The following is a 14,044-nucleotide window of genomic DNA, read 5'->3' as shown; positions in this document are numbered from 1 at the left end:
TCAAAGACCTCTCCCTGTGGTGCATCTCCCACAACAAGTCCATACTTCCTAATCCTAATCCTTTTTAAACAGTTCCACTTAATGGCGACCGCACATTCAGAGGTAGGCGTCTATGGGGGTGTTCTCATTCTAACATCCTCAGGTGGGAAATAGGCAGATAATATTTGTAGCTATCTTCGAAAATGCATACACAGGGCTCAGAACTCATTGGCCTGATGGTCTATCTGAATTGTTGAGATCATATGGGTTAACAAGTAAACTATCTGGCGATGGAAAGGTGCAGAAGAGACCTCAACAAACCTTCGGGAACCCCCATAATTAACAACAGAAGCAGGCTAATTAATTTGCAAAGACAGTATCCAAGAAGTCAAGAGCAGCCAGGATGGTTTTGTGAATCTCCTGCCTTTACCTTTGCCCTAATTACAGCTTCAGGCTGTAAATGTTTTAATTTGAGGATAATTTTCAGCCCTTTAATACATTTCTTTCCAATTTTCTGCTGCTTTAAACTTATACCCTCACGATAAAGGGTGGCCTTTGGAGAATTCTCCTCGTTCCTCTTGTAGAAATTAGATAGATTGATTAGTTTGGCTCACATTTCTGAGAATGTGCAGTTGTGTCTTGAGACTATGCTCCATTAGTGGTGAAATGTCTCCAGCAGAAGTAATTACTACCATTTAAAAACAGTTTAATTCTTTGAAACGCACCTTTTTGGTAGACAAGTATCTTTGTGCACAAAAATTTTCCACAGTATCTCAGCATCAGGGATCACACTGCAATAAATATCTGTCCAATTCTGGTTCTCTGTGTGTGTAATACTGAGATTTATATATTTTTTGTTTCTAATCCTAGGTTAGCAAACAAACCAACAGGTTTATTATTGCATCACATAAATGTGTCACATTTTGTTTTCCTCCCTCCCTTTGGAGGGTTCTCTACTTCCCCTGAATGATCTCATCACCCAGCTTTCATATCTAGTCTCTCTGCTTCCTTTTCTTCCCTCCTTTGCAGTATATCATGCAATTATTATTAGACACATTGGTAGCTATGCTCATATACAGTATTTAAAATCTAGACTCCCTCTATGGGAGAGGAAATTGCGGCTATTGAGTTTTCGAGTCTGGCTTATTTAGTTTAACATAATGATTTTCAGTTCTATTGTCTTGCTAATATCAAGATTTTACTTTTATTTGTGGCTGCTTACAACATTACGTGTATGTACCACATTTTGTTTATGCATTTATCATTTGGTGTACACCTAGGTGGCTTCTATTACCTGGGTGCTGTGAATAATGTAGCTATAAATATAGAGATGTAATATCTCTGTGGTAGATCGACCAAGAGTCCATTGGATATCCACCCCCAAATGATAAAGATGAGTCATAGGGTAGTTCCAGTTTTAGTGTTTGGAAGAACTTCCATCCCTATTTTCACAGTGGCTACTGAGCTTTACATAGTGTTGAAAAAGGGCTCCTCTTTCCCCACATCCTTACCAGCATTTGTGGTCATGCTTTATTTTTATGTTTTATTTTTTTATGATGGGTATTGGACTGGGCTGAGAGGGAATATTGTGGAGGTTTGATGAAGAATGTCCCCCACCAGCTCATAGTTTTGAATGCTTAGTCACCAGGGCGTGGCACTATTTCAAAAGATTAGAAAGATTAGGATACATGGTCTTTTTGGAGGATGTGACTCACTGAGGGTGGGCTTTGAGATTTTGAAAGCCCATGCCAAGCCCAAAGTCTCTCTCTCAGCATATGGATCAGGATGTAGCTGCCATGCTATCTGCCATGATGATATGGACTAAAAGCCTGAATGATAAGCAAGCTCTTAATCAAATCCTTTCCTTTATAAAAGTGGGCTTGGCAGGCACATGTGATCTGGTGCTGTGAAGACTTGTGGGAGATCTTGGTCCCACCCTTCATCTACCATACTGTGGAGTGGGCAAGGGAGAGATGACCTCCCCACTCCTTGCTGCTTGTGGTGGGTGGGAAAGCTGGCTTGGAGGTCATGAGTGTGAGAATTGGCACCGGCCACCTGCCTCCCCCACCGGCAGCATCACTCACCTTGCCATGGGAATCAAAATAGAGATGACCTTGTTGGTGGGGGCACAGGTGATCAGGGTCTGGGGGGTGTGAGAGCAGGAAGACTGCCCCTGTCTGCCATGTGGTAGCATGGGTGATGAAAAAAATGCCCTCCCTCCACTTGGCAGGAAAGAGAGCTGGCCCCTAGGATACAAGAGCGGGAGAACAGTACATGAGAGAGTAGGCAAGTATTCTACCTGAACCGCAACACCAGAGATGGCAGGGTGCCAATGAGGGGGTGAGAGCAGGTGAGCTGCCCCTGCCATCCCTAGTATGCCCTGTGATGACAAAGATAAGGGAAATATGTCCTCCCACCAAACCCCTTGCAGCCTGTGACAGGCAGGAGAGCCAATCTGGGGGCACAAGAACTGAAGAGCAGGCCCTGTCTTTCACCAAGGGCAGCAAACAGAAGAGAGGACCCTATACCTTACCTGGGCACATAGTAGAGCTGGCCCTGGTGGTGAGTGCTGGTGATCTGGACCTGAGGGTGTGGGAGCAGGATTGTACCCTTCTTGCTGTCTGCTGCACTGGGTAAGATAGCCTGGGTCATGTTGGAGAGCTTGCCTGACTGGGGACTAAGAGAGAAGCTGGCAGGCTGACCAACCCAGTTACCACCCAAGCCTATGAACTATGAGGTAGCCCACCCGAGAGCCTCCTCGTCTACGAACTACTGGAGAATGTGAAGGGGCTGGACTTACAAATCCAAAGTTCCAGGATCTCCATTGACACAAGGCAACAATAGGATAGCCAATAGGAGTCCTAGGGGCTGGTATGGAGGTTGTAGCCAAAGCCAGAGACCTCAAAACAGACCAGTGACTCATTACCACGAATACATAAAAGTAAAGATGTATGGACTAAAGAGTATGTTCTGTGATACGCTACAACTTCTGTGAGGAGATAGTTTACTTATTTATTTATTTGTTTATTTATATTTTTGTGGTTTTACTTTTACTTTTTTCTTTGGGCAGGGAGGTTGCAAGGGAAGAAGGCAAAAGTGAAGGGATGGGGAGATGAGTAGGATCTGGATACATAATGTTAAATCCACAAAGAATCAATAAAAAGTTAAAAAAAGGAGTGAGCTTGGTAATGGTGTCTCTTCATGGCAATAGAAAGGTGACTAAGACAAATATCAAGGCAGTTTTAATTTTCATCTCCTGGATGTCTAGGATTGCCAAATGCTTTTACAGGTTTGTATTGACCATTTATCTGTATTCCTTCTTTAGATGAACTGTTCGCTGAGCCCATTAGCACATTTATTGAGTTGATGATTTAGATTTTTGGGAGGCTATCTATTTTTTGTCATTCTTTATATATCTGATGTGTAGTTAACAAAGACGGTTTCCCCTTCTCTAAGAGTCTCTTCTCTTTGGTGACAGTCTCCTGTTCTCTGGAGCAACTTTTTAATTTCAGATAATTCCACTTGTCAGCTGTGAGAATTACTGCTTCTGCTAGAAAAATCCTTGCCTATGCTTGTGCCTTGAAGTGATTTATCTGTGTTTTCCTTCATCAGCTGCAAAGTTTCGTGTCTTACATTACGGCCTTTGATCTGTTTTGAATTGATTTTTGTGCAGGGTGAGAGAATGGGACGTGGCTTCATTTCTCTATACGTGGACACAGGGCTTCTGCCCAGCAGCACTTCAGAAAGAGCCTGTCTTTTTCCTATGTGCATTTTTTTTGACAGCGCTGTCAAAAATTAAGTGCCTACAGCTCCGTAGGTTTGTTTCGCAGACTCTATTCTAGTCTATTGATCTGCAGAGCTGCTTTGTGTCTATGCTGTGTTTTTGTTGCTACAGCTCTATACTGAAACTTGAAATTAGGCATTGTTATACTTTTAATGTTGCTGCTTCTGCTAAGATTTACGTTGGCTATTTGGGATCCTTTGTGCTACCAAATGAGCTTTAGGGTTGTTTATTCTGGCTCTGCAAGAATGCTGCTGTTTTCCTAGGGAGCCAGTTGAATGTGTAGATCACTTTGATAATATAGTCATTTTCACTGTATTAATTCTGCCAACCTATGAGCCCTGGTGGGGGGGGTCTTTCCATTTTATAGACTCTTCTTTAATTTATTTCTTCAATGTCTGCCACTTTATACCTCCTTGATTAGATTTATTCCTAGGTATTTCATTTAGTTATTTGGTAATAGGATTTTTCCATATAATTTTTTTTGACAAATTTGTGATTTGTGATATATAGAAAATTTAGCATTATTGGGGGGTTGTTTTTGTCTCCTGCTACTGCTGAAAGTGTTTATCAAAACTAAGAGTTTTCTGTTGGCACTGTCAGGTTCTTTTCCATGTAGTTGTGGATATGCTCTGCAAATTGGGATAATCTGTTCTTATTTTTATTCCTTTTATTTTAGGATATGTATATGTAATATATGTATGTATGTAACGGTGTCTAGTTTTATTGCAGTGTGAGCTGACAGGATACAAGAAATTATTTTGATTCGTTTCTGTTTGGTAAGACTTGACTTGTGGCCTGAGATACAGTCTGTTTTAGAGAAGGTTTCATGAGCCACTGAGAATGAGCATTCGGCATCTGCTGGGTGGAATACTCTGTAAACATCTGCTAAGTCCAGCTGATCTACTGTGCAGTTAACCCGGATTTCTCTATCGATTCTTAGTTTGGATGACCCATCTTTAACGACAGGTGGGGTGTTTCAGTCCCATCTCAGTCTTTATGTCTATGTGTCTATGCTTTATGAAATTGAGAATAGCAATAATGGGTGTGTCTATATTGAACATTATTGAACTTCCTTGTGTTTTTCTCTTACTATGTTGTGATAAGTGATCGCTACTAATTTGTTTTAAAATCCAATATAATTCCTGCACTGTGTCCTTTCTCTTTTCTGACTAACTTTGATTTGAAGTCTACTTTATCATGGCTCAGACAGCTGCACAGCCTATTTTTGACTATTTGCTTGTTAGTTGGTCCTTTGTCATTTGACTCATATTGTTTGTGTATTTTCCAGTAAGACCCATTTCTTGGAGTCAGTAGATATATCTAATATTTCAAATCAGTTAGTTAGTCTCCATTGGGTTGAGACCTTTTTTTTAGGTTATTATTGACAGATATTTACAAATACTTACAATTTTGTTGGTTGCTTTTCTAATTGGTTGAGATTTATTTTGTTCTCTACTTTATCTCCTACCATTACAAGATGTTTGCTAGCTCACTGCGTTAGACGTCTTGAATTCCTTCCTAGCTCTCTGTTGTTCATGTATCTCTCACAAGGAACCTATTCTCTTATGCTGTCTTTATTGGCATTACTGTTGTTCCCGCCTTGTGTATAGTGTTTCTTCTTCTGCTCCTTCTTTTGCTTCCTGGATTCTCGGCTATGGACTCCAGATCATATGCAGAATTCTTGGATGTTGTGGTCACATTCATTTGTTTGTTTTCCTTACTGATGTTTGAATATAGTATTTTATCAACCTTTTATATTATCCCTGATATTTTTTTCCTCTGTTTAGTCAGATGTATTGATGGTGTTTTCTACTTTTTTGCTTAATACATTGAAATTTTATTTTTAATATGTAGTGGTTTGAATGAGGATAGCCCCCATAGGCTCATAGCTTGAATACTTAGTCACCAGGGCCTGGTACTATTTGAAAGAATGAGGAGGTGTGGCTTTGTTGGAGGGGATGTGTCACTGGGAGTGGGCTTTGAAGATTCAAAAAGCCCATTCCAAGCTCAGACTCTACTCCTGCTGCCTGTGGATCTGGATGCGTAAGTCTCTCCAATATCATGTCTGACTGCCTGCTGCCATGTTTCTCCCTATGCTGATAATGGACTAAACCTCTGAAAGTATAAACAAGTCCCAGTTAAATACTTCTTTATTATAAGAGTAGTCACGGCCATGATGTCTCTTCACAGCATTGACTAAGACACATTATTTTTATTTATTTATTGCCAAAACTCTGTTTCCATGATGAACTTTTCTCCCTAATGTTGGCTGTTTTAATCCATAGTGCTGGTTCTCTGTGGTATTCATTTTGCCAGCTTTTCCTCTGCGTTGCTGACTTTCCTTTCTGGGTCTTAGAATTCATCATTTATTTTTATCTTTCTAGATTAGTGATTGTTTTTTTTTTACCAGAAAACTTTTGAAATCTTCATTTGACGTTTTACTCATTTCAGTACCTGCAATTGCTGAGGGTTTGTGATCTTCTTGGGGAGTCATGCTGTATGTTTTGTCACATTTCTTATATTTTTGTGTTGTGATTTGTGCCTTTATTGGTTTGTCTGTGTGCTCTGGTTCTGGAGGGTAGGCCTTCTTATTGACCAGCCTACTCTTGAAAGCTCAATTCCAAGTAGCTCTCTGCCAGGAGAAAACAAATTGCTTTTAGAAGTTGTTTCTGCTTCTTTCTCAACAACAGTGAACTCTGTAGCTGTATATGTATTTGGCTTTCTTAGCTTTGAATCTGTTCTTCTCAGGTATCCTCTTCCTTCCCCTGTGGTCCCCAAGCATCCTCTTCCTTCCCCTGTGGTCCCCACATATCCTCTTCTTTCCCCTGTGGTCCCCAAGCCTTTCTCCCTGGACACGGAGTGTATTCTTCTCTGTCACTGATGATTTCATATGCTGACTCAGTGGCAACTTCTACTCCGTCATCTTACCCAGAAGCCTCCCCTGTTCTGGTTTTATTTCCTTATGAATGAAGATATTAATGGCTGGAGTGATGGCTCTACTGTTAAGAGACACAGTTTAAAGTTATGAGAAGAGACAACCCTGAAAATGAGAGTTTTAGATTTAGTGTTTTGGATAAAATTTTGACTAGTGAACACAGTGGGAAGATTTTTGGGGAGCTCTGGCAGATTCTTTTGTGCCTTTAAAGTGAATTTTGTTTATAGTAGTGTGTGTGTGTGTGTGTGTGTGTGTGTGTGTGCTTTCCTATCAATTATTTCAACAGAATTAAAAAATCTACAGGATCATTGGTGCTCAGTTAAGGTTGCATATTAGTAACTCTGTGTATCTTATTTGTGTAACTGGAGACTGCTCTTTAATCTCTCAGCCACCCAGACCCGAAAAATCACATAGAAACTATATTAATTGCAACACTGTTTGGCCAGTGACTCTGGCATTACTCTGCTAAGCCATTGGCTGAAAGATCTTCTTTATTAGCCAATGGCAATAAAACATATTCATAGCATACAGAGGGGAACCCAACATCATATTTGACTTATTTTTAATATGTTCACTTAATGAAATTGGTTTACTAAAAAGAGAAAAAAGCCTTATTCTTCATCTGACATGTCTTTACGTCAATTTTCTTTACCTTTTTAGTTTCGGACACATGAAAAATGCCTATGCATCTCAACAAGAAAATAAGTGCTTGCTTGCTATTGGTTGATGCTTCTATAATCATATAATAAATGAATTTTCATCCATTTTCATACCAAGAGAAGTAAATGTGCCTAGTGACCATGCCTCTTTATCTAGACAATGATTTATTTAACACACAACTTTATTTTATAGTTACCACTACACCCTGTGTCTACCACCTTATATGTGAGAGAAATTCATATCAAAGTCTTGATAAAGTGTAAATGGACAGCATTATTGTACCTTGTACTGGCTGTTCTTGTAGTCACTGATATTCTTTTGATCTGACTGAATACATTTCCACGCTTCAAGTCTGGGACTGGAGTAGAGATGGCATAAACTCACGACGAGCAGGGGCAGTTCTAGCATGACTGTGGCTACAGTTCTGAGATCAAAGATGGTGTGCAGCAACTGCCTTCAAGATAAAACATTCTGTTCTGGGAGGAAGCTCCTTAAGACTCAGGATGTCTTAAAGAGAGGCTTATTAAGGTTCATGTAAATCAAATCAGAAGCTCCAAGAAGCTCCAGAAATTGACCTAAGTGCACTAGACCAAGGCCCTAACCAAGGCCCCTTGTGACATGCTTGTAGACACCCCAAGCTGCCTGGAAGAGGCAGAGACAAATTGAAATGCTGGGGAAAGGCACTGTCCAACCTGCTGAACTGCTGTGCCTTGAACTCCAGCTTTCCAGCTTCTGTGAAGCATGACCCGTGCGTACTGGGGTGGGCGTTTGTCGGTGTAACCGTCTTTGAGTCATTTCTGTTCCTGTAAGTAACCTTGCACCTATACTCCTGTAAATAACCTCAAGAAAACTCATTAGTTCACCAAGTTGGACCTGGGTGGTATCCATACTTCAGTCTGTTCAGTCTGTTGTGAGCTCCCTGTCTGGGATGGATAGACATTCATTTACTTTTCCCAGGAGTAGTGCCACACAGCGAAGATATCATCGATAATTACTGCTTTTGTTTGCTTGTTTGTCTTTGCTTTTTGTAATGCTGGTGATTGAACCAAAGGTGGTGTATATGTTACATAAATGTTTTACCTCTAGGGTTCATCCTAAGATGAAATTAACTCCTTCCCAAGTTGCTTTGGTCATGGTGCTTTACCACAACAATAGAAACCCTAAGACAGATATAACATGCCTAAGTCTTTATTCTCTCTCTCTCTCTCTCTCTCTCTCTCTCTCTCTCTCTCTCTCACACACACACACACACACATTTTAAAAGAATCTTAAAATAAACATTTATGGAATGAATTTGGAAATGACAGTGACCCCTGTCTTCCTGCAGGCAACACGTCTTCTGTGTGTAACTTCTCTCCATAGATATGTGTATGTTTTTTTCCTTGGATTAAGGTTGACAGAAGCGGGGAACTCTAAACTTGCAAGCTATTTCTCCTTAATCATGTCTTGTATGTGCCTTCTCTTGCAGGTAAATGTTTAGCATTCAGTTTTTCTCTCCTCCCATCTATGCTATAAGATGGCTGGTTGCCATGCATGAGGAGAGGGCCACATGTCATCCTGCAGAGGGCAGACAGGAGGCATTAGCATCTGCTGTATAGCCACTGGACTCTGCTGTTTTCATCAGGTTGATGCACACTGAGGCTTCTTTCCCACCACTTGAATTGCTAGAAATGTATGCTGTCATGGACCCCTAAAGTCTGCGATTCTGGTCAATTTCGATTTATCAAGAAATCCCCACATGCTGCGCAATCTTCCAGCTCCCACTCTGTGTCAATCCAGTCGTTGTCTTATTTCCTCTGCATGTTCCCTGCCGGGCACGCAGAACTCCACAAGCTCCTGAAGCCACAGGAAACTGGAGGGGAGCCAGAAGCGGAACCTCAGGCTCATCTGCCTTGCCATCTCCATCTGTCAGGGACACCTCATCCCTGTTCCATGGTGGATGTGGTATGAAATAGCATGCCAAGTTACTTCTGCAAGCCCGCAGACTTTCCCAGACTGTGCCAAAGAAAGGCAGTCCTTGTCTTGGTGTCAGTGTTCCTCTGTCCTCACTGTCACCCCTTCTGTGGCTTGTAGCAATATCTGGAAAATAGGAGATTATAAGATCTGGCTGCATCTCTCTTTAGCTTCCTCCTTGGCTATTGATGTCTTTTATTTCCTGTAACAGTCTGGAACTATTGAAACACAGAGTTCTAGATGATACTGGGAGGTAAAGAATAGAAAAAGGAAAGGAAAATCCCCTTCATTTTAAAAATTCAAAATAGGGGACAGGAGAGATGGCTCAGGATTTAAGAGCTCTGATTGGTCTTCTAGAAGACATGTTTGACTCTCAGAACCCATATAATGCCATAACAACTACCTGTAACTCCAGGCCCAGAGGATACAGTACCCCCTTCTGGCCTCCTTTGGCACTGTATGCACAGAGTAGAAACAAGCATTCATACAAAACAGTGCAAACAAACATTCATACAAAATAAAAGTAAATAAATATTTTTTCAAAAATTCAAAATAGTCCCACAGAAAATAAAATTATATAGCTGTAACTAATATCTTCTTAAAACATATCACCCTTGAAGAAAAAAAAAACAATTAGGAGCCCAGGAAAGGTAGTAAATACTCTTATTCAGAGTTTTTTGTTTGTTTGTTTGTTTTTTTTTTTTTTATCTGTTTGGGGGCTAATCCTACTTGAGGTTTTCTACAAGCTTCTCTATGAGTATTTCTCTGAGCCTGGAGAGTTTTTCATAAGCCCTTTCTATACCTCTACTGCCTGGAAGAAATACACGATCCTGCTACAGCTGTCAGTCACTGAGAATGCAGCTGACGTCAGAGATGGTGCTCATGTAACAACATGCTGTCCTCTATGGAAATGCTTAGTATGGGGATTCTGAGTACCAGGTTCATGCTGCTGCTGCCCAGGGCAAGAGACACACATCTCTCATTTCCTAACTGCTTCCTGTCCTGTCTTGCCCATACTTACCATGTGCATAGGTATGTTCATATCAGGCCATGATGAGGAGACTGTTGGGCCATTCATTCTCTTAGAGAATAGTCATAATTCTTATGAAACATCTATGGATTATTGACTGTAAAAGTCGTTGTATATTAGCAGGCTTCTTTTGTGATTTTTTTGGGGACTAAGTTAAAGGACAAATCTAAGCTCATCTCTCCTTTATCAGAATCTAGGGTATTACTATCGAATCAAGCCAGTGATCAGAATTTCTTTTCCCAGGGTACCTTTGGGTTTTAGACAGCTTCTTTAATCCTTGTACAAATATAAACTTTATGCTTACTCTTTTGGGGGGGTTCCTATCTTCACACATGTGCAACTGTCTCTACTGTGCTAGTTGTGCCCTTTGCTGTCCAACATCAGAGAAGCTGTGACCACCGATATGGAAATGGGGACTGATAACGTTCTTCCATGGAAAGAGGAAGGAACTCATGAGGCTCGTGAGGTTTACCAGCCTTCACAGAACCTCTCCAAATGCCGTTCCCTTCTCTGCAGTTATATGAGCCAAGTGATTGACTGGAAGTTTCCCAGGGGATCCTTCAGTGATGCAACTGCCTGCATGTTGCCCATGCTCCCATAAATGCTCCCTAATAAAGTCATTGGTTCACCAAGCTGGATCAACAGAATCTTTTGGTGCCCTCTCAGCCTGGAAGAAATAGATTTTTATACCTTTCTGGGGAAGCCCCATGAAACATGCAATTTAAGTGATTTACAAACGCATGGTTTTCTGTTCAGTTCTACAGATGTTTGCAGAAATACCTTGTAAATTTTCTGCCCCACCCTTTCTGAGCTGTCGAGTGACTTCAACTCTCTCTCTCTCTCTCTCTCTCTCTCTCTCTCTCTCTCTGTCTCTTCTTTCTTTCTGAGTTGGCAAATGACTTCAAATGATAGATATTTAACTTCTGTCACCACTCCCCAAATTCCAAATTCCATAGTATCACAAGTAATTGATTATAAGCAATCTCATTTGTATGAGAGTCTTTTGAGTAAAGACTTATCCTTTTTATATTTCTCTTCCATCTGTACTTTTTGAGGTTAGTTTCTTATAGTCTATCTTCTCTTTCTATACTGGTTTTTATTACTTTTGTATGTCCTTTGCTATCAAACTGGGGAAAAGTAAAAAAAAACAAGGGAGATTGTGCCATCTATATTGGGTGACTCAGACAGAACCATTCTTAGTTGACATGTGGGCGCCTGGTAATAAAAGCAGGAGTGAGTAGCCAAAACAATGCCGGTTATCTCTCAAGGTTCTCCAGAAGTCTGCCTAACAATCACAAGGAGGGCCATGCTTTCTTCATGTCTGAGTGTTCCGCGTATCCCTGGGATAATATGTTAATTTAAAACAATCAATTAATTCTTGTTAGGATGAGATGTGCATGTCCATAGTCAGGGAGAAACAGTATCGACCTATGTGGAGACAGGAAAGAGCCAGCCAGAGTGCGCGGAGGCTGTTTGCTCAGTGATTGACACAGGCACTGAGAGTCACTTGTGCTTGGCAGAGACTGCAAAGGCAAGAAGAGCAGGAAGTGTAATAGTGGGAAAAGAGAAGACTTCAAATGTGCCCTGCTGGAGGCAGCTGGCATGGGGAAGCTGCGGGCTAACTAGAAGTGAAACATTCTCTGCTTGCCTACGGGTGAATATTTGGCTTATTCTACTCAGGTCCAAGTTGGAAGTTGGGATGAAAAATAGAGATGTTGCCAGGTTTTAATCAATTTTTGGCTGTTTGGGACCAGTTTTTACTAGAGCTGTTGTTTCGCTTCTTGAATGGTTTCTTGGAGATGGCGAGCTGATGTCTTACAGATCTGACAAAGCAGACTGGCCTCCTGGCTTCTTTCCTGACTCATTACTGAGGACCGCAAGGGTTCTCTTGTTACATATGGTCTGGCCATTGTCCATGTGTGTATTCAGCCACTCACTTCACTAATGGAGAGTCAATTCAAACCAGACCATATGTTGTTCTCTTTCACACGTTTATGAAGCTAGAGTTCATCTCTGCAGACTCAGAACTTCAGGCAAATAAAACCAACAGAGACCTCTGGCTGATAATAAACTCATTGCCGTCTGCAAGAGACAGTAGGATGCTGTGGCACTTCGGAAATGGGAGAGTGGTCCCTGAGGGAAGAAGGTAGATGCTCTGCTCCTAGAGAAGCTGAGGGGACCTCAAGTGGAAAGGCAGGGGAGAGGGGGGAATGACTGAGTCCGTAGAGGGCGTTTTCCAAAGGCTTAAGTCTTACCCTGTAGGAACAGAGCTCTACTTCCTAATCTTTACCATTTTGTGCTCTGTGTCTGGTCCACACTGAAAACACTGATCATCTTTGTACTAGACCATGGTTCTGTGTGAGAGATGGGTAGCATGAAACCACACCCAAGAAGGGAATTAATTTGATTAGCTGGTTGGGCCCTGGGTGAGCAAGTACTAAGGACCCAGCCTTCACTTTTTCCATTCCAAGAATACTATTTGATGGGAAGATCTACAGCAGGTAGATTTGTCCCGTGAGCAAGTTAGACTGCTTTCTTGGATCTTCCTCTGGAGTTCCAAGGCAAATTAGGGAGTATGTACTACCTACAGAGCAGTTTTATTTTTTTGTTTGTTTTTATATCCCAAACAAAATTTTCCCTTAGCTCCGCTCCTCTCAGTTGCCACCCCCCCCCCCGACCTCCTCTCCCCTCCTCATCCACTTCCCCTCTTCTGTTTCTCTTTAGATACAGTCAGGCCTACTAGGGATATCAAACAGCCATGGTGTATCAGGTGGCAATGAGACTAGGTATCTCCTTTTCTATTAAGGCTGAATGAAACAATCGGTAGGAGGAATGGGTCTCAAAAGCAGGTAACAGAGTCAGAGACATCCCCAGCTCTCACTGTTAGGAGCCTCACAAGATCAAGTCACACAATTGTAGTATATATGCAGAGGGCCTACGTCAGTCCCATGCAGGCTCCCTGATTGTAGGTTCAGTCTCTATGATTCCCTATGAGCATAGGTTATTTGGTTCTGGGGGTTTTCTTGTGGTGCCCTTGACTTCATTGGTCCTATAATCTTTCTTTCCTATTTTCTGCAGGATTCCACAAGCTTGGCCTAATGTTTGACTGTGTGTCTCTGCCTCTGTTTCCATCAGTTGCTGGGTAAAGCCTCTCTGATGACAGTTGGGTTAGGCACCAAGCTATGAGTATAGCAGAAAATCATTAGGAATCATTTCAACGACTTTGCTTTCTTTCTTTCTTTCTTTCTTTCTTTCTTTCTTTCTTTCTTTCTTTTTTTTTCATTCATGCTTGGTTCTATCCTAGGTCTCTGGGTATCCTGCCCCTGAGTCCTGGCCCTCAGGGGTGAACTCTCTCTCAGAGTATGAGTCTCGAGCTGGGTCAGTCATGAGTTGGTCTCTTCCACAATTTTTATGTCATTTTTACCCCAGCAGATTTTGTTGGCAGCACAAATTGTAAGTCGAAGGGTTTGTAGCTGTGTTGATGGCCCAGTATCTTCACCGGAACTCTTCGCTGGTTACAGGAAACGGCTGCTTCAGGTTCCCAAAACAAAAATCCAGCAAAGGATAGACAAATTAATATACCACATTTAAGTAATCTAATAACCAAACATCTCTGAGTTGTGTTTGTACTTATTTGAATGTAGTCTGCACATCCATAAAAGTGATTTCTGCACTGGGACTTTGATGTAGACATTTAGATAAA

This window comes from Microtus oregoni, unplaced genomic scaffold (genome assembly GCF_018167655.1).
Source record: "Microtus oregoni isolate MIOR12 unplaced genomic scaffold, Mior012 000085F_ref0000168, whole genome shotgun sequence".
NCBI classification, from domain to species: Eukaryota; Metazoa; Chordata; class Mammalia; order Rodentia; family Cricetidae; genus Microtus; species Microtus oregoni.
Note: the sequence above shows the minus strand (reverse complement) of the source record.